The sequence below is a fragment of the Argiope bruennichi genome, chromosome 4 (assembly GCF_947563725.1).
Source record: "Argiope bruennichi chromosome 4, qqArgBrue1.1, whole genome shotgun sequence".
Taxonomy (NCBI): Eukaryota; Metazoa; Arthropoda; class Arachnida; order Araneae; family Araneidae; genus Argiope; species Argiope bruennichi.
This window is the reverse complement of record NC_079154.1, coordinates 62,458,662-62,482,520: the sequence shown is the minus strand read 5'-3', so window position 1 is coordinate 62,482,520 and position 23,859 is coordinate 62,458,662. Positions and strand designations below refer to the sequence as shown.

Sequence of the window (23,859 nt, the reverse complement as noted above, 5' to 3'; positions counted from 1 at the left end):
TTTCGTGGGTGGTTCCTGGCACAATTTGAAAAGATTCATGTTTTAATCTATTTTGTGCATGCATTAATTTCCATGTGCCTTGAAACATTGCCAATGTACGCTGTTTGTCTTTTCTATAGCATATTTTGTTACATTTTTTCGCTTTTTCTCCAGTTTAATTATACCAATTCAACTTTCAGAACAACTGTGGCTCTTCAAAAAACTTTTCAAATATTTTGGGAATTCGAAGACGTATTTTCGACGATAGTATTCATCATATTCTCAATCTTTTTTTGCAGAATGTTTAAATTAATATTCATTTTAGGATATCTGTTAAGAAATAAAGAACCATCCCCACTCTTTGGGTTTTTAATGGATTTTTTCTGGCTTACATTGCCAATGATTGTTTTAGTAATTTCGGCCGATATTATTCAGCAAAGAATAAAGAGTGTTCATGATTCTTATCCATCAAATGGCAACAATTACCGAAATAAAGCGAACACTATTTCATTCAAAAATTACGATCGACCTCTATGTCTTACAGGATGGGGCATGTTTACTGTTCGAAAACCTCTGCTTCTTTCAGTAGCGGCATGGCTCTTCACGTATGGTGTTATAACTATCCAGCATTTCTTCGCTCAGTCAGGCTAGGCTTCAATAAACTGTGGATTCAGCATACACATTTACGACTTTTAAATAAAATAGCAATTCTTAGTTATAAAATCTTCAATAGGTTTTTTTATATATATAACAACAATCTCATTCATTTTATAAAAGGGTGTCCCAAAATTAATGCAAGATTTGAATTTACCACCATTTGTGTAGTAAAGTGTTAACCACCTCCTTAAATAAACTATTTGACAGCTGATAGTTTAGGGTTAGTAAAACTGAATACGCCATAGAACAACATGTTTTCATTGTTGAGCACTGTTTCAAAAATAATGAAAGTCTGGCGGCCACAGTTCGAAAATTTGAAAATTCGTCCTCTAGTTCGAGTGATTTAGCATCATGGTATTTCTTTTTATTGTGTTATTTGAAGTCAAAGATCTATGTCTTTAACCCTATTGCACGTATACATTTAAAGAGGAAATTCAACGCTGCATCAAGGAAATTCAGCCATATTTATGTAAAATGGTCATGGAAAATTTCGATAAAAAAGTGCGTATGTGTCAACAAAGCTGTGGAGGCCATTTGCCCTATGTGTTATTCCATACATAACCCTATCCTGTTTACTTTACGATTCAATAAAAATATAAATTTAGAAAAAGAAACCGTTTTTTTATTTAATTCAAATCTTACGTTAACACGTTGTTCTATCGAGTAATGCTCCCTTTTTACTAACCCTCAATTATCAGCTGTCAAATGGGTTTTTTAATAAGGTTGCCAACACTTTACTGCACGAATGACGGCAAATTAAAATCTTTCGTTAATTTTGGGATGCTCTTTATGTTTGTTAAAATTGCAAAAAACTATTACTGGATCCAAGGGTTGAATTCCAGCAATCACAATCGGAATTCTTTATTTTCTGAGAGTAAGTTATGCTACAACTAATTTCTGGTCATTAACACAATATGACACTGTTAAGTATTCCATTAATTCTTCGCATTTTCTTAAATATTTATATTTGCAATCTGTTTTTAATAAATTTAAATTTAGAAGCAAAACTGCTGATGGATTCGTTCTGGAATCGAAAACGATTGGTTAGAACTCATACATTAAAAACTTTATTTCTAGAAACACTAGGCACATTTACTTCTCACATGATAATAACCAACGAGACAGTTTTGCTCTCTATTTTTAATTACATATAAAATAATTATGATTACATCAAACAACAATAATGTATCTATTATTTTCATATATTTTTTTACAATTATAAAATAGAGAAGTATTGTTATTTAATTTCAAAAAGTGTTTTAATGGATTGCATAGTTTATTTAGAAATCAATAATACATATTTTTATTGACCATAATTTTTTTTTTTTCATGATTCAGCTAGCAATTCTTTAAGCAGTTAGAAATTTTGGTATTCATATATTATTGTTTTAAATATCGGATATTTTAATACTTGGGATAGGATTAATCTGTTTGAATTTTCACATTAAATACATATTCACATGCAAGTGACAAACCTACTGTAGTATGAATTTAATACAAAAATTTAGTAAAACCAATATGTTTGAAGGCTACAAATATTTGGTAACTATGTTTAATATTATTTGGAAATTCACATATTAAATTATTTTCGGACCGAAAAAAATTTAATGTAATAAAATAATTTAAGTAATGAAAATAATTTAATGTAATTAATTTAATTCTGTAATTAATTATAGAAAATAATTTAATGTAATTAATTTAATTCTGTAATTACAGAAAATAATTTAATGTAATTCATTTAATTCTGCAATTAATTACAAAAAACAATTTAATGTAATTAATTTAATGAAAGTAATTTAATGTCAATTATTTTCGGACTGAAAATAATTTAATGTAATATAGTTTCTACTAACTTTCTATCACTTTTTCATCACCCAGTTCCTTAACTTTAACTATTTTACTGAATCATTTTGTTGCCAAAAGGAAAATGTTATAAGATTCAGAATTATTATTTACCTTAAGTTTTTTCGAAGGGAGCAGCAGAATATAAAATGATGTCGATATATGGTAGAAAAAAAAAAGGCAATATTTATTCCTTTATTACCTACATAAACTTTCATACGGCCATATTGTTATTCTTTAAGAAGAATCTGATTTCAAATAGCTTTGTATTTACATGCAAAGCATTTTGACTTAGCAGTTCTTTAACGTTTACCTAACAGTTTTTTCACGTCCTACAAATTGAGAAGTGTTTACCATGCTTCTTTAGATAATCTTCTGTCATCCTTTACAGTAAAATAGTTATTTATAAAAAATTATTACTGTATCAATAAACTTTCTTCTACTTTTATTGCTCTTCAAATAATCGTTTAACCAATAATCTATGAAAGGTGGGATTTTCTGTGAAGAAATCTGATTAATCAAATAGCTTATTTAAATGTTGTCAACGATAAGTAAGATGATTATTATAGGTTTTGTTGTTGGAGAAAAAATTCTACAGATATTTCACGTAATTACTATAATTTTCTCTCACTACTGAAAGTATTTGTTTTTTACTTCATGATACAATGAATAATTTTTTTTTTTAAATTTATCTTTACTTATAAAAAAGATTAATGTGTTTATGTGTGTATCTGTGTTTTGGCACTTTAAAGACTAGACCTAGAGCTACCGTACTTGTTTCATAAGTAATTTTGAGTGTGGGAATGCGCATCTAGGAGGATTTTTTTGACATTTTAATTAAAAATTTATTTAATTAAAAATTAATCAAACTTTTGGTGTATCCTCACAATTTCTTCTGAAAATACTATAGCAGAAAAATGATTTTTACATCATCTTAAAATTTAAAGAATTATCTTTTCAATAATATCTAATATTTTGCCGTATAAATTTTTTAATCGGCTTTCAAAATATTTTAAGCATATTTTCTAACAGTATATTTCACACAGAACGAAAATTAGATTTAACTTGCACGAACACGTTATACTTGTTCGAAAATAAAATAGTATTTAATCAGCTTGTTGCTATTACACTCTAACAAAAGCTCAAATTAAAAGATTATGTTAATTAATTCTCATCGCAGACTAAATCTAGGAAAGTGTAATTTTCAGCTCGTGTCTGTATGAAATAAAAAAATCCTCTCAGCAAGCTGGAAGGCAAGGGTAGACTCCTTATCATCTAAATTAATGCTTTCAAATTCTTTTCAATCCTTTGACAAAAAACCAGCGGAAATGGTCTCCCCACAACATTCCCGCACAGCCGCAAATATCTGTCATGCTGATGGCGAACGATAGTAATGGAGCACACATTTATAGTATGAATACAGCATTTTTATTGAATCTGTCTTGAGAATATGTGCTTTGGACACCTTTTTGCCTATCAATTAATACTAAAATTCGATACAGAATTACAATTGTAGTTACAAAATACATACAGAGATTTTAACCATTGCGTATGTGTGTATTTAGAACAGGCAGTCAATCCATGGGTGAATTTAATTCAAAACTTGTTACTAATCTACATTTAGATCCTGAACCTCGGTATCAAATTTTATATAACTAGCTCTTTACTTTTTATAGTTATTAAGTTTATTTATGCTCGAACAGCCAGCCATACAGATTTCCTGGGAACGGATATTATTCAAAATCTGGTTGAAAATCTACATATACCGAATTTCATTTGTCTAGGACCTAGACGAATGACCTAGACTCTAGGTCAATGTATTTTTTAATTATGATACTCACAGACAGGCATAATGTTAAAAATATATTTTTTGATCTCATGGAAATCTGAAATCACGAGATTCATCACAATCTCGAATTTGAATTTTTTGCCGATTATAATATTTCGCATTAGAGAAATTAATTCTGAAATAATACATATTGAAGCAATCACTGGTAATTTTTTATTGCTAATGAATAATTTAATATTTATTACAAAATAAATTATATCATGGCAACAAATATTATCAAAATAATATACAATCTTGTTACAAAGTTTATATTATTGAAAAATTTTGAAAATTTTAAGCGAGTGCCAAAAGTTACAAGTACAAAAGTTTTAGAGTTAACTTTTAGCACTTGTATCAGTTACAAGTGCTAAAAGTTTATCGCTGCATTTGAAATATATTTGAAAGTTTGTAATTATTCTTCTTTCAAATAAATGCAAAAAATGCCGTTTTATGATAGAAATTACGAATTTATCATTTGATTTATTTTTCACTAACGTTTTTTTAAAGGTGAAAAAATATTGATATTTTACAATTTTTCGGGTTGTACTTTTTAGGACTTAATGCAGAGTTTTCCAGCAATTTAGGAAAAAGTGAAAAAAAAAACTCCTCTTCATTTCACTGTTTCCCACCTTGAAGCCAAAGATCACTTCTCATTAGGAGGGAAGCTCAATATACATACCGGATCTTTAATGAATTAATTAAAGCAATAAAACTTTATCCATAATTTTTTTTCAATTTTAAATTTCCCATCATTAGCTTATGCTCAGGTTATTTAAAATATAATTTCCTTATCCTCCCCCCCCCCCAAAAAAAATGGTGAAGCGAGCAGCAAAACGTCGGTGTTCTTTTGAGATATCATTTAAAAATGACTTTAATAACTTCTTTGTGGAACAAAAACTATTAGGTTAAAAAATTTTCCAAAGAAAAATGTTAAAATTACTCGACTATAATGAAAATCGGTTTGATTGAATATCCGTTTTCCCACTCCACGATATGCCAAAACTGACCGTTTCTACAGGGTATGCAGCGTCTAATATTTACAGATTCAAATAGAACACGTCAAGACTAGTATTTTGCTGTATAACATGTAGGGTCCCAGAATATAATGCCATAATCTAAGTATACGAAGAACTCTAATTACGACTCCGATAGTTTGTATTCCAAATTACGATACTCATGACGATTGCACAACATGGATGCCTCCCTAGGTGACAATGCAAATTTGTGGCAACCGATGAGAGGAAAAGCACATCTGCAATCGAATATGCAAATTCCTGCCGCGGCATATAAGGCTAGGAAGCACGTTTGATGAAAATGAGTTACTCGCTAAGAAATTACTTTGTACTGTACGTAATCGGTGTATTCTGAAATGAACAAATATTCGATTGAGCATCGCGTTTTCATGGTCCTGACTTATCATGAATTGCAATCTCCAGCAGTTGTGGTGAAAAAATTCGGCAATCACCACAACATAAACGGGCACGCCGATCAAAAGAAAGTACGAAAGATTAAGAGACCTTCACTGTGTTGGGCAATATGCTAGCTATGGGGAAAGAAAGAGATGCGTGCTAATGTTCAGAAAGATAAGTGTGAGAAGCAAGTCCATCAACTTTGGTACGACATGCAGCATTGCAACTAGATATGTCCAAAAGCACGGTGCATCGGATAATGAGAAAGGATAAGGTTCTGTTCCCTAACAAAATTCAAATCCATTAACCTCTGACCGATTTGGATGTTTAAGAATGTTTGATTTTGCAAACACGGTGATTAATAAATTTGAATGTGGTGAAATTGATTTTAATTGGATCTGGTTCGGTGACGAGGCGTACTTCCACTTCCAAGGATATGTTAACATACAGAACTGGAGGCTCTGGGCCACTGAAAATCCTCATCATGCAATAGTTCAGTCACTACATCCACTTAAGCTCATAATTTGGTATACGTTATCTGCCGAAGGCATCATTGGAACAATTTTTTTTTGTATCGAAAATGTCAACGGCGTGTTGAATAACTTGTCATCCCATTCTTCCACAGCACAAACAAAATAAACGATCATTGGTTAATACAAGACGGTGCTAGACCGTACCGAACTCAGAAAAACCTTGATCTATTAGCGGAACATTTTCACAATAAACTGATCGGGTTGGATTCCATCACGGAAACCGACAAGGTATAGAATGACTCCCCGGATCTTAACCCATCCTTCATCATTTGTGGACGGCCCCTAAATACTGCAGTGAGCGAAGTTTTAGAGTAAATTATGATTTCGAGAAATTTTTATAAGGTTAAAAGAAAGTTTGTCCCGTCTTTTTGGGGATATCAGGAAATAATCCAAAGGGTTCTTTTACTTTTATAAAATTAAATGTTCTTTTTCTTTTACTTTTTCAATACTTTTGAGAACGCATTATAAACAAAATAAAAAGTCCCTCCAACGCAATACAAAGGAAAAGCCAATTCGGAATGATTGATTTTTCCGCCATTGAATAATGAAAGAAAGACAAAAAAATTATTTGGTAAAATAAATTTAAATATCTAAGAAAAGAATCAATTAGATTTAGGAAAGTCTTGAAAGGTTTCCCTTTTACAGTGTCATAGTATTTGGATAAATGATATTTATTAGTTGCACCGACTTTTTTATGATTTTTTAAATATGTCTGAGTTGGAGTTACATATTTGTCAAATATTTATAAAACATTAATTTATAAGGAATTCAAAGTAATCTTCTGCCTGAAAATAATCCATTATCTTGAAATTATTTCAAAATATCACAATATTATAGGATATCAAACACAATAAATGGTATAAAAGGAAAAGCATGTTGCTAAAAACTTTACTAAATAATGCGATCTTTTCTTCCATGATAACTACAGAGAAAATGGAAATCGTTGTAACTACTTCAGTTAATGATTTTTGATAGTTTTCGTTGCACGTGTTTCCTGTATAAAATTAAAAGCGATATTCGTGTATTCCACTTAATTGTTGTTGAACCGTGTGATTATACATGACTCAAGACTATTATATTTCCAAAAGCGCTGTCAGGAAAATACTAATTTCAAATTTAGATTTGTAAAAATTGGATCAATATCCGATAAGGAGAAAACAAAAAGCAATATGATAAAGGCAATTCAATTTGCCTTTTACATTTAATGAATGCTTTCTGCAGAGAAAAGGAAAAATTATCAACTTTCCTTTTTGAATTCAATTTTGGAAATTCATGCAAAAAAGGAAATTCATAAAAGCATTCTTTTTTTATCAAGTTGTTTTGATAAAGGAAGTTAAAATACTGAATCCTCTTGTGGATTGTTTTAAGCGCCATGGAGATTTTAAATTTAAACATGAATTTTATTAAAACTGGATTTTTGTTGGAAAATACAATTTGTAATTTATTATACTGCAAAACTTTTAATGACATCTATGCTATGATGTTCATAGCTACACATATCTTTTGAATGTAAATGCTCAGTGAAAAATCCAATATGAAGCTTGAAAAGAAGAAAGAAAACGTGTCCCTGAAAGTCAAAAATATGATGAATCCTATTCTGTTTCTTTTCTTTCTGAGTGGTTTGGATATTAAAAAGTTTAATGAAAAATGGGGAAAATGTCTCGCCTTTGCATACCAAGTTTTCTTCCTAGAAAATTTTATTTCTAGCATGTATTGCTTATCACAAGGCTTGTACTTCTATAAGCTCCAAGATTTGTTTGAGGGGATTTTTGCCATGATACTGTGGTGGAGTGTCCGTACAAAAATGGAAAGAATAGCTGATTTAATAGATCAACTCAAATTTTTCAATGAAAAGACTGGATATAAAAAACATGAGAAATGCACTAGAATATCAAAAATTTCTGCTATAAGTATAATCTTCATGCTGTGGTTTTCACCAACCAGTCGTATATTGCGTTACTTGTTAACTTCTGGTAGTAGATTATATTGCTTTCACTCGCTATTTCGTCGCTGGTTACTGGCACATTTAAAAAATATTACTGCTCTATTCTATTTTGTTCATGAATTAATTTCAATGTATCTTGAAACATTGCCAATGTACGCTGTTTCTCTTTTCTATACCTTATTTTGTTACACATTTTCGCTTTACCTGCGGATTAATTGCAAAATCAATTCAACTTTCAAGGCAACCGCGGCTCTTCAAAAAAGCTTTCAGATATTTTGGGAATTCGAAGACGTATTTTCACCCATAATATTCATCATATTCACAATCTTTTTTTGCAGAATATTTAAATTAATATTCAAGTTTGGGTATATATTAAAATACAGCAAGCCACATGTAGTTGTTGAATTTATAATGACATTTCCCTGGCTTACATTGCCCATGATTGCTTTAGTAATTTCGGCAGACAAACTTCAGCAAAGAATAAAGAGTGTACGCGATTCTTATCGATCAAGTGGCAACAATTGTCATGAAGAGATGGACTTGAATTCATCCAACAAGTATCAGAACTTTAATCGGCCTCTATGTCTTACAGGTTGGGGCGTATTTGCTATTCGAAAACCTCTGCTTCTTTCAATGACTGCATGGCTGTTCACGTATGGTGTTATAACTATCCAATATTTCTTTGCTCACTCAAGCTAAGCGCCACTAAATTGTTGCTTCAGCATAGATAATTACCGCTTTTAAATAAAGCTATCTAAGTTTCAGTTATAAAATCTTCAATTAGCTTTATAATCTAACAACAATTTTAATTATTTTAAATATTTTTTAAAATTGCATTGTACTGAAGCTAGATGCATGTGTTGAATTTTTGTAGTTATAACCAAAATGCTTTATTTTATAATACATGCAGGAAATAATTTCTTCTCAAAAACTTAAGTCACAAGTTTAAACACGCCAGTTATTCTTTGTATTGCCGAGTCTATATAATCAAAGTCAATAATATTTTGATACATTTAAATTTAGAATACAAATTACTGATCAATTCATTTCATAAATTATAGCTGAATGATCAGAAATTATATTGCTGAAACAGTTTCACGAAAACCAAGTTAAGATCACTGTTCATATGAGTTAAAGGCAACGAGAAAAATTTTTCGCTTCTTTTTTTAATTTAATATAAAAATTACAGTTACTTCACTTAAGAATACTGCATTTATTGTTTCTCATATTATTTTATAATTATTAGATGCATAAGATTAGATACTTTATTTCAAAAATTACTTACTATTTAGTTGTGTGTTTAATCGAATTGTACAAATTATACCAAAATTAATAGTATATATTTTTATTTATCATAATATTTTTTCGCAATTCAGCTGATAAAATATATATGTTAAAAATTCTTAAAATAGTTTAATCTTTTTAATAATATGTTTGTGAAAATTTCGAATAATGTATAAATTTTAATAATATGAAAGGTAAACTTTATTTATGCCATTTCAATATCATTGCGAAAAATATTTTTATTAAATTCTCTATCACCTGAAAATAACCGATTTTGTACTTAAAAGTATAAGATTATTATTATTATTATTATTATTATTTTTTTGCGAAAGAAAATAATGTTTTCGTTTTTGCTTTGAAATAATATTTATAGTGGAATATGTTTTTACCACATTTGATAGAAAAGTTAGCTGACCTTTATCGCTAAATTTCTACGATTCATCACAAATTTTAATCGAATATAATTCATTAATATAAAAATATACTTCTGTGACGATTTAAATTTGATATTAACTTAAAATCAAGAATTTCCAGGAGCTAGTTTTTATAGTTTAAAGTATTATTCTACCAAGATTATTACATAACCTATAAAGATTTTGCAATTTTATAATAGCTTTAAATGAAAAAACTGTGCATTTATATGAACATGTTATGGATTAAACGATGCATTTTGTCCACAATAGGCCATTTCCTTTTCAGTTAAAAGAAGAAAACTGCGGAAAAAATTAAATTCAAATTTGAGATAAATGCAATCATTTTTGTGAATTTCTTTGCTTTAGAATGATGCTATTCATTCAATTCAATTCAATATTCAAATAATGAGGATATTAAAGCGCAGAATTTAAAGTTCTCAGTATTACATTTTTTTCTAAAATATTTCAAATAAATAAAAAAAAAAGCTTAATTGGATTCTGAGGTCAAAATAACACTTTTAGAAGAGTGGAAAAAAAGTCTCTTAATTACATTAAATATCTATGGATTTTTCTTAAACAACAAAACTTATAGAAGACATCATTTTAAAAAGTTACTTATTGATAGTTTTGCCTCTTCACGGAAAATTATTCCTGTCACATATAGTTGGTTAAAAATGAAGAACACAATAAAGATTTTATTGACTCAAAAATAACTCTTGCTTATAAGCAGAAGGATCCATTTTAAAGAAAAAAAATATCTAGATTGAATGTCCATCCTTCAGATCCCTTATACATCCAACGTTTGCTTCACAATAAATGACGATATGCCTTCTGTAAAGACATCACATTAAATTTGTACAAAAGCAAGAAAGATTATAAAGAGCATTCTTTGTCTTTTCTTTCTGAGTAATTTGATTGCAAGCAAGTTCAAGAGAGGAGGCATGTAATTTTCTCGGTGATATTCCGCATCGCATTTCTAGGGATTTTACAAGATAATGTAGGAAGTTTTGTTTGTTTGGCAAGAAGGTCATTATCATTCACCCTCTGATGGCATGCAGAAATAAAAATGGGAAAGATATCTACCCGGATAAATCTATTCAAGAATTTGTGTGAATATCTCTACATTATTACTAGAAATATTCTGGGTAATGTTCGTTATGTCGTACAGAAGACCCTTCAGTCCATCCAAAGGTCCATCAATCCATTCAGAGGAAAGAAGATATTAAAACCAGTGGAAGTGGTTTAAACTTCACTCCGAAACTTTACCGCATCTCCCTAATAAACTTGTCATGCCAGGGAACGCCTTCAATGGCATTGGACAGTAGGTACGAAGTTGCCATTTGAATTGTAAAACTGCATGTGTAAATTGAATCAATAAACTCCAATATTTAGAAATCAGTTCCTGTTTTATAATAAATGAGTTATTATATTATCGCAGTATCATATTAATGTACAGTATAATTACTCTAAAAATACATCACCATTTTATAAACGGCCTTTATAGTAACTGTTATTTGCCTAGGTAAAGAACACCTAATATGCTATTAAGAAAAAAGATAAAATTCTTGAATGAACCAAAAGTAAGAGTTAGATACTAACAATATTATACCACCCGAGGTTCTTATTTTTACGTTGTAGTCCAGTCTATTTTAATTGTGAATGCAGGCGAGTGAATGTAAAAAAAATATTTATTATTTGAGATGGTCTGATAATAGCATTAGGATAAAAAAATATGTGCATGTATTTTTAACAATTTGAAAATATCTAAAAAGATAACCAATGTCATTGCTACTAAAATAAACATTGAAAACACAAAATAATTGTTTTGTTTTTCAACGGACCAGCATTTGATATCGATTTTCTCATAATAAGAGACTTTTGTTAATATACTAATACATATAAAAATAATCTTTTCCCACTGCAATGCAATTTCAAATGTGAAGTCACATAACAGAAAGATATATTGGTTTAATCCGATTTTCTGGATAATATTTAAAAACTCCTACAAATACAAAAAGTAAAGAATTTGTAAGTGTATAATTAAACTAAAAAACGATTTTTCTTTTCTTTTTTGCACAATATGCAAAAAGAAAAGAGAAATTTGGAGCATATCATTTTTAATGCGAAAATTGCAAAGCACAAGTATTAAAAATTTATATGAATTTTTAAGTTGGATACACTGCAAAAACTGAACACAAGGGATTTTATTCAGAAAACTGCATCTTTTCAGAAATCCCTAAAACAATGAAAAATATTAGGGAGAAAGTAGTAAACGTAAATGATTTATAATTTTAGGAGTAAATTTATTTGCTGTGGGGACTTTTTTAAGAAATTAACATGCTTGAGTGTATTATTCTGGGGAAATAAAATTATGAATCGAAATATTGTACCTGATTCAGCTATTTTGTTTGATCATAAAAAAGAAATCGTCTGAAACTAGTAACACGTACACAATATCTTTTACAGGAATTAAGTTATCAATAAAAATGATAAAAAAGATTAAAAACCACCTGTCCATTTTTTCCTATTTTAGGGTAATACATATTTTTAATAGCTTTGAAAAATTGGTAATAGGAAAGAAAAGTTCTAAGATAGAATTGTTATTGGAGAAAAAATCTTTTTAAGATTGATAAAAGAAGCAAAGTAATTTTTAACATGTTCTGGCATTTGAAAAACTAAATTAGTTTTTAAATATTAGTACAATATTTCAAAAAAAATCTATAAATCAAATAATTAACACTTAAATATACAACTATAAAAATGTTTTATTTGTTCTCGATTCTAACGCCTAATAATTAAAAACTTTTCTGATAATATAGAGCCACATTCATTTTTCTATCAAAATATATTACAGAGAAGCACTTTCAATAGAATTTAGAATAGTTGAAATTAAATTTATCATGTAAAGAAAAGAAAAAAATATATATATATTGGACGATTTACGAAAAGTAAATTGTAATCCGCAGTTCTTCAAAAATTAGATCTATAACTATTCAAAAAATGTTACTGTATGTACTTATATGTCTGTAATGTATTTATATATCTTTTTTTAATATGCATAATGGATCCTTTATGCCTTTTCTTTCAAATTGTTCAATTTACGAATTTTTTTAAATTTTATTTCGGTGGAGTTTCCGAATAAAAGTGCTTTTTGATCATCGTAGCTTATTCATAGCCTAAACAATATCAATATATTTAAGAAAATTAGTATCGATTGTAATAGTTATTCTTTACCTTTTTATGGACAGGAAATGCACAAATGTTTGCTTTGCAGAAACAGTACTGCAATAGGCCATTTTCTTAACCCTTTCTAGGGCCGTGGGAAGTATGCTTCCTACCAAATTTATGAATCTTTGTATGAATTTATGTAGGTTGGCATAAGTTTTGACAATTTTTTTAGAAAGACAGAAACTTAGATGCATTAGTTCTTTATCTCACACAAAATTATGTATCTTGATTTGTTACTTAATTATTAATTAACCAAATTAATTAATTAATCAAATTAAATTTATCTAATAAGCTAAATGAATCCCTTTTCTTATTCTAATTTCAAGCCTAAAAATATTTAAACCTAATATGACTAGAAAAAAATGGCCCTTTAAAGGGTTAAACTGAGAATTGTATGAAATCTAGTTGTAACTGTTCATTGCGAATCTGAATATTTTTTTTAAACTTTATTTCAGGCCGATTTAATTAAAGAAATTTTATTCAGGGTGTTTTAAAAATTATATTAATTTTCTAAAAAAGTTTTTCGTCATTAATTGCTTATTTTGAGAGTTTTCTAAACTTCAATGTATTTTCAACTGATGTTGATGAACATCATGTGAGGGAACCATGCACCAGAACTAATTTGATAATTTACTTGTATAACAGAAGTTGTATTTGTAATTTTTGTTTATCAAAGGCTAATTCTGAGTTTAGAAACAACCCTAAATATTTTTAATTAGTTACAAATTGTTATCTTTTCTTTCCAGTAGATGAGTCAGTTAGCAATTAGCAGTTAGGAAACACAAGTCCAGTAGAATAACAGTTAAGGAAACACAAATTTTGTAGATGTATTTAAATCCATATACGTGATTATTATATCAATATACTTGTGTCATCGACGAAAATATATTGCCATTCTGCAAAAATATATAGTAATGTTATAATATTACAATAATGTAAAATTATAACATTATTGTAATTGTTAATTTCTTTTAATAAAATTAAGAATTTGTGATATTTCCCTCGGGAAAAAGAAATGAAAATGACATCCCTACAGAACAAAATGATTTGAAGACAGAAAGAAGAAAACAATTTTGATAAGTTGAGCAGAAGATCAAAGTAGCAGGAACTTAGATAAGCTCAAGAGAAAAATTTTGTCAGAGGCTTTGGCTATTTAAATGGAAAAAAACTATTTCTGATTTCGAATGGCATCCTGAATCAATTTATTTGCACGAAGAAGCTAAAGAATTGTAAATAAATTCTTTTCAAATATGAATTGTTCGGAGATGATGATATAATTTTCGTCTACTTTATAGTTCTTGTATTGGATTAAAATGAATACTCAATGCTTCACTCAATTACTTAAGTTATGAAAACTGCTAGAATCGAAATGAAAGCAATTGTTTTCAAACATTTGAAAAACTAGCAATTTTTCATTATAATATTATGTATAAAAGTTATACATAAAATAAATCTTGCGGGAAATAATTTTTTAACATGCAATTTGTTATCCGATGAAATTAGTAATCAATAAGTTAAGATTTATTTGATATTGTTTAGAAAACTTTTAAAAAATTCAAACAAATGAGAAAATTTTAAGGCTAATTACTTAAAATTTAAAACAAAACCACGTGAAATCAAAAAGTACTGAAATGTATTAAATGAAAATAAAATAAACTTGACTAAATATTGAGAAGAAGTGGAAACTTTTAAATCAGTACTGAAAATTATCAATATATCTCATTTTCTGTGAATTAAATTCTTACCTCAAATATTTGAATTTTTAGCAAAATCCCCTCCAATGACCTTCATTAAACGCGAGCTCTTGTCAAACACTTTTGTTGAATTATGATAAAAAAAATTGCCATCAAGTCATTTTTCGCAAACCACATGGGAACTGAAATTATTAAGTATTAATGTTTTCTTAAAACTTATATCTGAATCACCAAAATGAAATGTATCATTTAACTATCAACTTAAAATCACTAAAATGAAATGCATCATTTAATTAGATGATAGATAAAATTCTACATAAAAAATTAATGTTAAAAAATTGAAATAATTGCAATTTCTAAAATTTCATATCTAATGTTAATTAAATTACGAACTTAAAACTGATCACACTAAGAACTTTATCTTTCGTGTGAATTAAACAGGTGGTTGTAATCTTTCGTCCGGGTTCCCATAACATAATTTTACCTTAGTTACACCACTACTTAAATGGAATATTTGTTTTGGTTTAATTGTGGGAACAATTTGTGCCAAAAGATTCTCTCGTTTGGATTGTGAAAGGTGAGTTACAAACCAAAATTTTCTTTACTTTCATTTTTATTCTCTGCATGGTTGTTCAAAAAAAAAAAAAAAAAAAAAAAACAGAATTCGTCTCTATTTCTAAAATAATATACAGCTTTTTAATAGATGGAAAATACTTTCTCTAAAACTTTTACTAAAATTTAAAAGATCTAAATACTTCTTATAATGTTATGTTTCTTACATAAAAATTTAAATAAACTCTTTCCGAATTTATATGATATAAAACATGATATCCACTCTAGTTCTTGATCAGAAATTTTAAACAGTTGAAGATAGATATGTATTCATAGGTAAAAAATAATTTAAATGAAGTACAGAGCTATATTTATGCAGTTTGAATCAATAAATGCACAACTGAAAAAATCTTGAAATTTATATTCTAGTTACATCAAATATGCCTAATATCATAACATAAGCAATAAAATAAATTCTACTGCTTTATAATAGCTCATTGAAGTAAGTTGGGGATCACATACAAATTTATTCAAAAAGTTTCATCAGGCATTGAAAAATAAAATGTTTGGACTCAATAAGAAAAGTGTCATTACAATTTTTTTTCTATTTTAAAAGAATAATATAACATTGATCATATTAAAATAATTAATGAGAAGTGAAATAGATTTTGCGATAGACAAAGTATTAAAAAATACTGCTGCAATCATGAATCTAGAAAAATTTATTTAAAAATCAGTTCACTGTAATATTTACACGAAGTAACTCTATTAGGCTTAAACAAAAAATGAGATTACAAAAACAATGAATCTGAGAAATGAATTCTCTTTGTACATTTTTCAAAATTTTAAATTGTTTCTGAATTATATTCAGTAAAAATACAATGGTACAAATCTACATAATTGCGTATTTTCTCCCAGACTTTATTTCATGTGTATAGGGACAAGATTCTTTATCACTTTATTATGAGACGAATTTCAGGAACAGTTATTTATTTATTTTCTAAATATAACAAGACAACACGAAAGCAAAAATGCATGACTCTCACTAGAATGCAATCTAATAATAACCAAAAAAAAAAAAAAAAAGAATCATGGGAAATATATCTTGATGTTAATAAGGTAACGCCATCTGTTGTATCAAAAGAGAAAGTAGTAGAGTTATGTAAACGCTACGTAAGAAAATTAAAATACTAGAATCTAACGATCGCAGGGTTACTCCCTCAATTTCTCACCAATTTAATTAAGGTAAAATTAGAAAAATACATAACTTAAAAACATAAGAATTCATTGCCTCTGTTGCTAAAACACTGCTATTGATAAATCCATAACGAAACAGAATCCTCTATTTATTATATGTTGATTTTGGGAGAAAAGATTATATACTAAACAGAAATGAGAGCATCAGAAGAAGAATTGATCTAACTATAATCTTCAGCAAATTCTTTATTAAATATTCATAGATCAACACATTTAAAGACTGTTTGCTCATATAAAACAATGATTTTCTTGTGATAGTAAGATTAGTGCATAAAACCTTTCAGAACTTGTAAAGTGGCACTAATAAGTGTGGTATCTTTTATTCACTAATTAGCTGCCTTCGACGACAAATTGATATTCGCCCATTTAATTAGTTGTAAAATTCAAAAGCTATTTGCAGTATTCATTATATTAATAATTTAACTTTATATTGATTTCGAATCATAGCTATACGACCAAGTTATTTTCCTATAAAAATTCTAAGCAAAATGAACGGTTATTTTTTAGCAAGACAATGCAAAAAATTGAAGAAGAAATAGCTATGATATCATAACTATTGTAGTTATTTGTTATTATCATAGTTACCAAATAAATAATAACGATAAATAAAATAAACAGTATAAAAATATCAATTTTTAAATGAAACAATTTATTCCAAAATCAAAAATTAATTCAATCGTTTTCATGCATTAAATATTAAAATTAGATCATCTTCAGAGTATATTAATTCGCACTTCAATGTTAAACAGTTGGAAATTTAAATCTGTTGTTAACCGAACTGTAATTGAAGTTATCCGCCACCACTTCTCAATTATTGACTTAAATGTCCCGTTCCATTATTGAAATGAGTTGAAATGCAGTTTGATTTCAAATTTAAAGGGCATAAAAATAAAAATGAGATATAATTTGAAATAAAAAATGCGATAATCCTTATAAGTTAAACCAGTATTAGAGAATATTTAAAAGATAATTTTTTGTAATGAAAACATTTATATATTTACACATTTATAAAATAAAACATTTATGTGAATTAAAAATCTACTTTAATACATTTTAATTCAATGTTTCATCATCTGTTCCACTCTGTAATTTCCTAACTAATTATTAGGAAGTTTGGTTCGACTTATAGCTGGGATTGAAACTAACGATTTAATATCAAATCTCACAAAAAATCCGCATTATATGAGGTTTGATATCAATAGATTGATTAATAAAAATTTCTATTTACATAAATAAAATTATGTAGTGAGTGAACCGCTAAAATCCCATCCTTCTATTCTAGAGCCTGCTTGTTTATTTTTCGTTTAGGAGTTGGGAATATGTAAAACTTTCTCTTTGAACAACCTTGGCTCCAGATCAGAAGGGATAAAAAGCAGACTAAACATTGTAGAATATTTTAACCAGTATTATTAGAAATAAAAATATTTGAAACTTTGAATGGTATAAAAATAATAACTGTGGAATGATTCTTTCTGAATTTATTGGCCGTTAATGTCGAACTTTGACTTAATTTAAATAAATTAATAATTTAAAAAGAACTTTCAGGAGCACAACTTCAGTATCTAAAATATAACTCTGCTAAATTTGGTAATTACAATTTGTTCTATTGATCGCTAATACACACATACGCACACACATTAATTTTTATTTGTATTAAAAATCATGGATTTTTCACCGTTACTGTTTGAACAAAATTAAAAAGAAAAAAATTCAAACTCCCTTTTTTTTTGTCTTATTTGCATATTTGTAAGTACCTTCGAAGCAAATTCTTTGGAAAACTGTCATGTCACGCAATCAGAAGAAATCTAAAACCTAAAAACACATTTTTGTTTCAGGGTGCGTAGATTAATTTTTTTTCTTAAAAAAATAGGCATTTTATACGTATTTTTTAAGCACCTTTATAGAAAAAAGAACTAACTTTAATATAATATTTTTTATTAAAAAAATTTAAATTTGATGAAATAAATTAAGTTAGTTAATAACTAAGTAAGTATCCAATTTTATAAAAACATAAAATACTACCAGGAATCACTGAAAATTTTTCGCCAACATTGAAACTAAAGTATTTAAAAAAGTTTTTTCATATAGGTTTCGTTTTTTATTAAGAAACTTTCATCGCATACCTTAAATTATTTAATTATACAGCAGTTAATAGTATAAGAAGAAAATGATTATACACTTACTTTATTAACATTCCAATTCCTTGAAAAAAGATTAAGAACTTAAGGAAACACATCTAGAATTTAAAAATCATGCTAATTTTATTAAATACACAAATAAAAGATGGTTCCTATCCAGAGATTTTTTCCTAACACTTTCAATATATTCATTTTTTTCATTAATAACTTTTCCCAATTAATTAATTTTGTTAGTAATAAAATTTTTCTGATTTGTTGAACAAGTAAATGCATTAGTTTTATATTCATTCAATTTCCTTTTCTAAGAGAAATTTCTTTTACCATAAAAATATCAAGAAATCAGAGTTCAACTTTTTTTTATGTCATTGACTATTTCTTTGGCCTTCTGTTTCCCCAAAAGTAAACGATATTTTGAATGGGCTGATATTGCTAACTTTCTTAATTCTTTAACAATGTATACAGAGTGGATTCTGCCAGACTGCTTTATGTGATCATAGACTACATGTAATGAAACATAACATTTTCCATTCAAATTTCCCACTTCAATATATTTATTAATGTTGAATCAATCCTCTTTCAATAGATGCTTGTTCACGAGAAAAAATGGAAAATAATTAAAGACCTTCACATTTTTTAAATTTATGATCTTCAAATAAAGAAATAAAAAAAAAAAAAAACTTCATCCAATTTTATTTTCCTGGCCTGAAAATTATTGAAATCGAGTAAAAGTGATTGGACTAGGAAATCTTATGACAACCTTATAATCAGATAAAAACTCATATTTATATGCCAGAAATGAGAACAAACTTCTTGAATATGCTAAACACTATGTTGGAAAATCTGAAGATTTCTGGAAGTTTGTTATTTTTACAGACGATTCAAAATTTAATTTATTTGGATCCGATGACCGCTGCTTTGTGCGGTGAAGGAAAGGTACGCACTAAAACCAGCGAACATAAAAGCAACTGTTAAACATGATGGTGGTAAAGTTATAATATCGGGTACAACGGGAGATAGCGGAGTTGAAAATTTAATGTTTATCGAAGGTAGATGGACAAAATGTCTTTCTGAATATTCTAAAACAGAATTTAATAGCCACAGCTGCAAAAATAAATTTAAATAGAAACCATTCTTTGGTTCAAGATAACGATCCTAAACATTACGCTGGCGTTGTGAAAAAGTGATTATTATATAATGTAAAAAAGTACCCCATTCCTCCACGAACACCTGATTTCAATCCTGTACAGCCTCAGCAGGCATTTATGGAGAAAACGATTACGAGAAAAGGAAATAAAAAATAAAAATGAACTAAAAAATGTTCTTTGGAATATATTGGACAGTGTGCCAACAAGACATCACTGAAAAGTTGGCCCCTCGATGAATAAGAGGTTAGAAGTGTTATAGCATCCAAAGGACCTCACACAAAGTATTTAATGTTTTGATCTTAAATTTAAAAGTTATTTTTGTGACCTTTTATAAGTGTCCAATTTTTTATTTTGCTATCGAAAGGTATATTCTCATAATGTTCTTTAAATTTATAATTTATATTTATGTGTTATTGAAATCAAAGCAAGCTGTATGATTTATTTTTGAAATTATCTTTCTTCTGAATTTTGTTTTATTTTAAAAATACAATATAGTGCAAAATTATTAAACGATGAAATCGTGTAGACCTGCTGTCCAACTTCTTTTAATTCACTATTCAGAATCTGATCATTGCCAGGTCAGATGAAATCATGTCTTTCTGGGATCGTTTGCGCTATAAGAAAGGGATTTGTTCTCATCTAGAACTCTCATCTAGACCAGCTCGTTTGACTAATGATTACTTTCATTTAAGAAAAGAAATTTCCAACTACATTTACGAGCAAGATGAGACTATATGAAGCTAAATAATGTTTAGTACAGTGGTACAGTCTGAGGAAAATTATTTTAGTGATATAGTGGTAAATCATCAGTTAGAAACTACTAGCAAACGAATATCAGAGCGAATGCCTTTTCTTATTTTACGACCTCAATGTATTCTTTTGGTAATAAATCTATTTTATTATTGGTCTGTCAGAGTTGAAAATCTAACCTGTACTCGTATTTATGTCACATGAGGCAACACAAACTTTGGTTTACAGTATAAAGTACGGAATAATAAAATTAATCCTAAAACCTGTTTCTCACAATACCATTGAGTTTGAATTTGATTTTTATGGCACAAAAGTCATCTTTGGCTAAGCTGCGCCACATTCATGAAATGAAAATATTTGTATCGATTTATAATAAAATCAAAACATGGAATGTCTACAAAATCCAAATGTCTAAGAGTGTAAAAATGTGAGTCATGAAAAAGCGCAATAATGATGTAAGGTTGCGGTACTATACTAAAACGCGCGGCTAATTTTATTTGTGACTAGCCGCCTTTGGCGACCAGCCGGTTTGCCAATCTTAATGTTCGTTAAAATTTTAATAATTAAATATTTTACGCAATTCCTACTTTAATAGCTTCTTCATCAAAATATTTTAAAACTTCAAATTTTGATTGTCATATAATTCATTCATAATATTATAAAGGCCTTCAGTCATAACGTAATATGTATCTCTCTAATTTTCTGTTAGCACCCGTAGAATTTATGCTTTAAATTAAAGTGGAAAGAATTAATCTTCAATTAATATAATAATATTTTTTACTGAAACAAAGCATTTTTTTAATAATCTGATTACTGAAAATAGAGTCACTCAGCGTTTAAACTTTATGGGCACTAAAGAATATCTTTTTTAATTTATGTAATATCTCAAGAATTTGAATTAGTTTTTAATTAATAATTAAAATTCTAATTAAAAATTCGAAAAAAGGAACCCCAGGTGCACATTCCCAACCTCCAAGGTATACATGTACCAAATTTGGTAGCTGTAGGTCAAACGGTCTGGCCTGTAGAGCGCCAACACACACACACACACACACACACACACACACACACACACACACACACACACACACACACACACACACACACACACACACACACACACACATTGAGCTAAACCACAAAAACAGTTTCCTATTATTTTAAGCCATGCTGATATAGATGAATAAGAAAAATATGTTATTTCAGAAGAAGAATTTACTTATTTGGAATAAATGAATAGGCAGGCAAAATAAATTATTTTTGGAAATTGTAAACACTAGAAAATAAGCAATTGGAGTTAAAAAAATCTTCCCAACCTTCCTATTTTTTTCTCATGAATAAATAATATTTTTTATTACTGCCATTAATATGACTTTGAAAATGATATTTATGAATTTATAAATTTCATTGACAAAATATTAAATTATGGAATGTAGATTCATACAATGACTGAAAATAATTATCATGAAGTTATTCAAACCTTTCACAAAATTATAGAATATAAAAAAACAATCAAAGAAATTAAATATTTATAGAGGTACCATGGTGGTAGGTGGAAAAACAATATATTAATTTTATCGACATTCATATGTTTTTGAAAATTATCCGAATTGACGTTTTACATTTGATAGATATTTCTAAAATTTCATACTTAAAAGAAATGGTATGATGCATTGCCTGAGAATAATCGATTATCATGAAGTCATTTAAGCCTTTCACAATATTATACTGTATCAAAGATAAGAAATAGTATAAATAAAAAACATTTCGTAAAAAATGTTTTAATTTTAATAATTCACGCTATGTTTTCTCCCGTCATTATTAAATAGAAAATAGCAATCGGCAAGCTATAATTACTTCTGTTGATGATACTGGCAGTTTTCATTAACAATTCTCCCGATAAAAAGGAAGTTAAAAATGCAGTTTAAAACCTAATATTCATTTTCCTCGCTTTGTCCATGCATTATCTTTTTTAATGTTGCTAATATACATTTAATCTTTTTGGTGGTAGATCTAGGTTCCACGGTCAATTTAAAAAAGAAAAATTTCAAACAGATAACTGTTGGATATTTGATAGAAAATAAAGTTTCGTTTATAATTTATTGTATTGCAAATCCTTTAAAGAGGTGAACACGAACTGAAAGATCTACACAAGAAATTTATATACAAGTCCATCGATATATATCTTTAGAACAGAATACTTAATATATAAATCAAATATGCCGATTGAAAAAAAGAGAGAATAAAGTCCGCAGAAAATTAAAAACATGATGAATTCCATCCTGTTTCTTTTCATTCTTAGTGATTTGGATATCAATAAAATTAATAAAAAACATGTAGTATTCCTCGCCCTTATATATCACGCTTTTTTGCTGCAAAATTTTCTTTCCGAAATATATTGTTTATCAGTATTCTTCTAATTTTAGAAGCTACAAAGTGTGTTTGAAAGTATTTTTTTCAATGATTTTGTGGTGGACTGTGCGAAAGAAAATGAAAAGAATAAATGGTTTAATACATCAACTTGAATCTCTCAATGAACGGATTGAATTTAAAGAACACAAGAATACAATGTACAAGAATGTTTAAAATTTCTGCTTATAGTATAATCTTCATGCTGTGTTTCTCGCCAATATTGATCTCTTCGGTGCCCGAGAGTTCACTGCGCCATTGGTTGAACTCTGGAGATAAAGGAAATTGCATTGTCTTCCTATTTCGACATTGGGTACCAGTATATTCTGAAATGACCCCCTTAATCTACTTTGTTCAAGAATTAAGTACAATTTACATTGAATTAATGCCGATGTGTGCTATCTCTCTTTTCTATACCTTATTTTGTTGCACAATTTCACGTTTCCTTCAGTATAATCACATCAATTCAATCTTTTGGACAACTGCAGTTCGTGAAAAAAGTCTCCAGATATTTTGGAGAATCGTAGATGTATTTTCGTCCATCATATTCATCATATTGTCAATCTTTTTTTGCAGAATGTTTAAATTAATATTTAAGTTCGGTTATGTATTAAAATATAACAAGCTATTCGTTATTGTTGACTTTATAATGGATTTTCTGTGCCTTACATTGCCTACGATTGCTTTAGTAATTTCGGCGGATAATCTTCAGCAAAGAATACAGAGCGTTCATGATTCTTACCGATCAAGTAGCAATAATTATCGGAAACTGGAGAATTCGTTCAGCACCAACCTC

The 23,859-nt window shown here is 28.2% G+C and overlaps 1 protein-coding gene across 1 annotated transcript in view; it reads left to right on the top strand.

Annotated features, from left to right (window-relative positions):
- Positions 1–15,302: 15,302 nt before the first annotated feature.
- The window catches only part of LOC129966889 (deoxyribonuclease-1-like), a 40,233-nt gene continuing 31,676 nt past the window's right edge, over positions 15,303–23,859 (top strand). The window contains exon 1 of the mRNA XM_056081498.1: positions 15,303–15,389. The gene's annotated coding sequence lies outside the window, so the exon portion shown is untranslated. The remainder of the gene's footprint in view (positions 15,390–23,859) is intronic.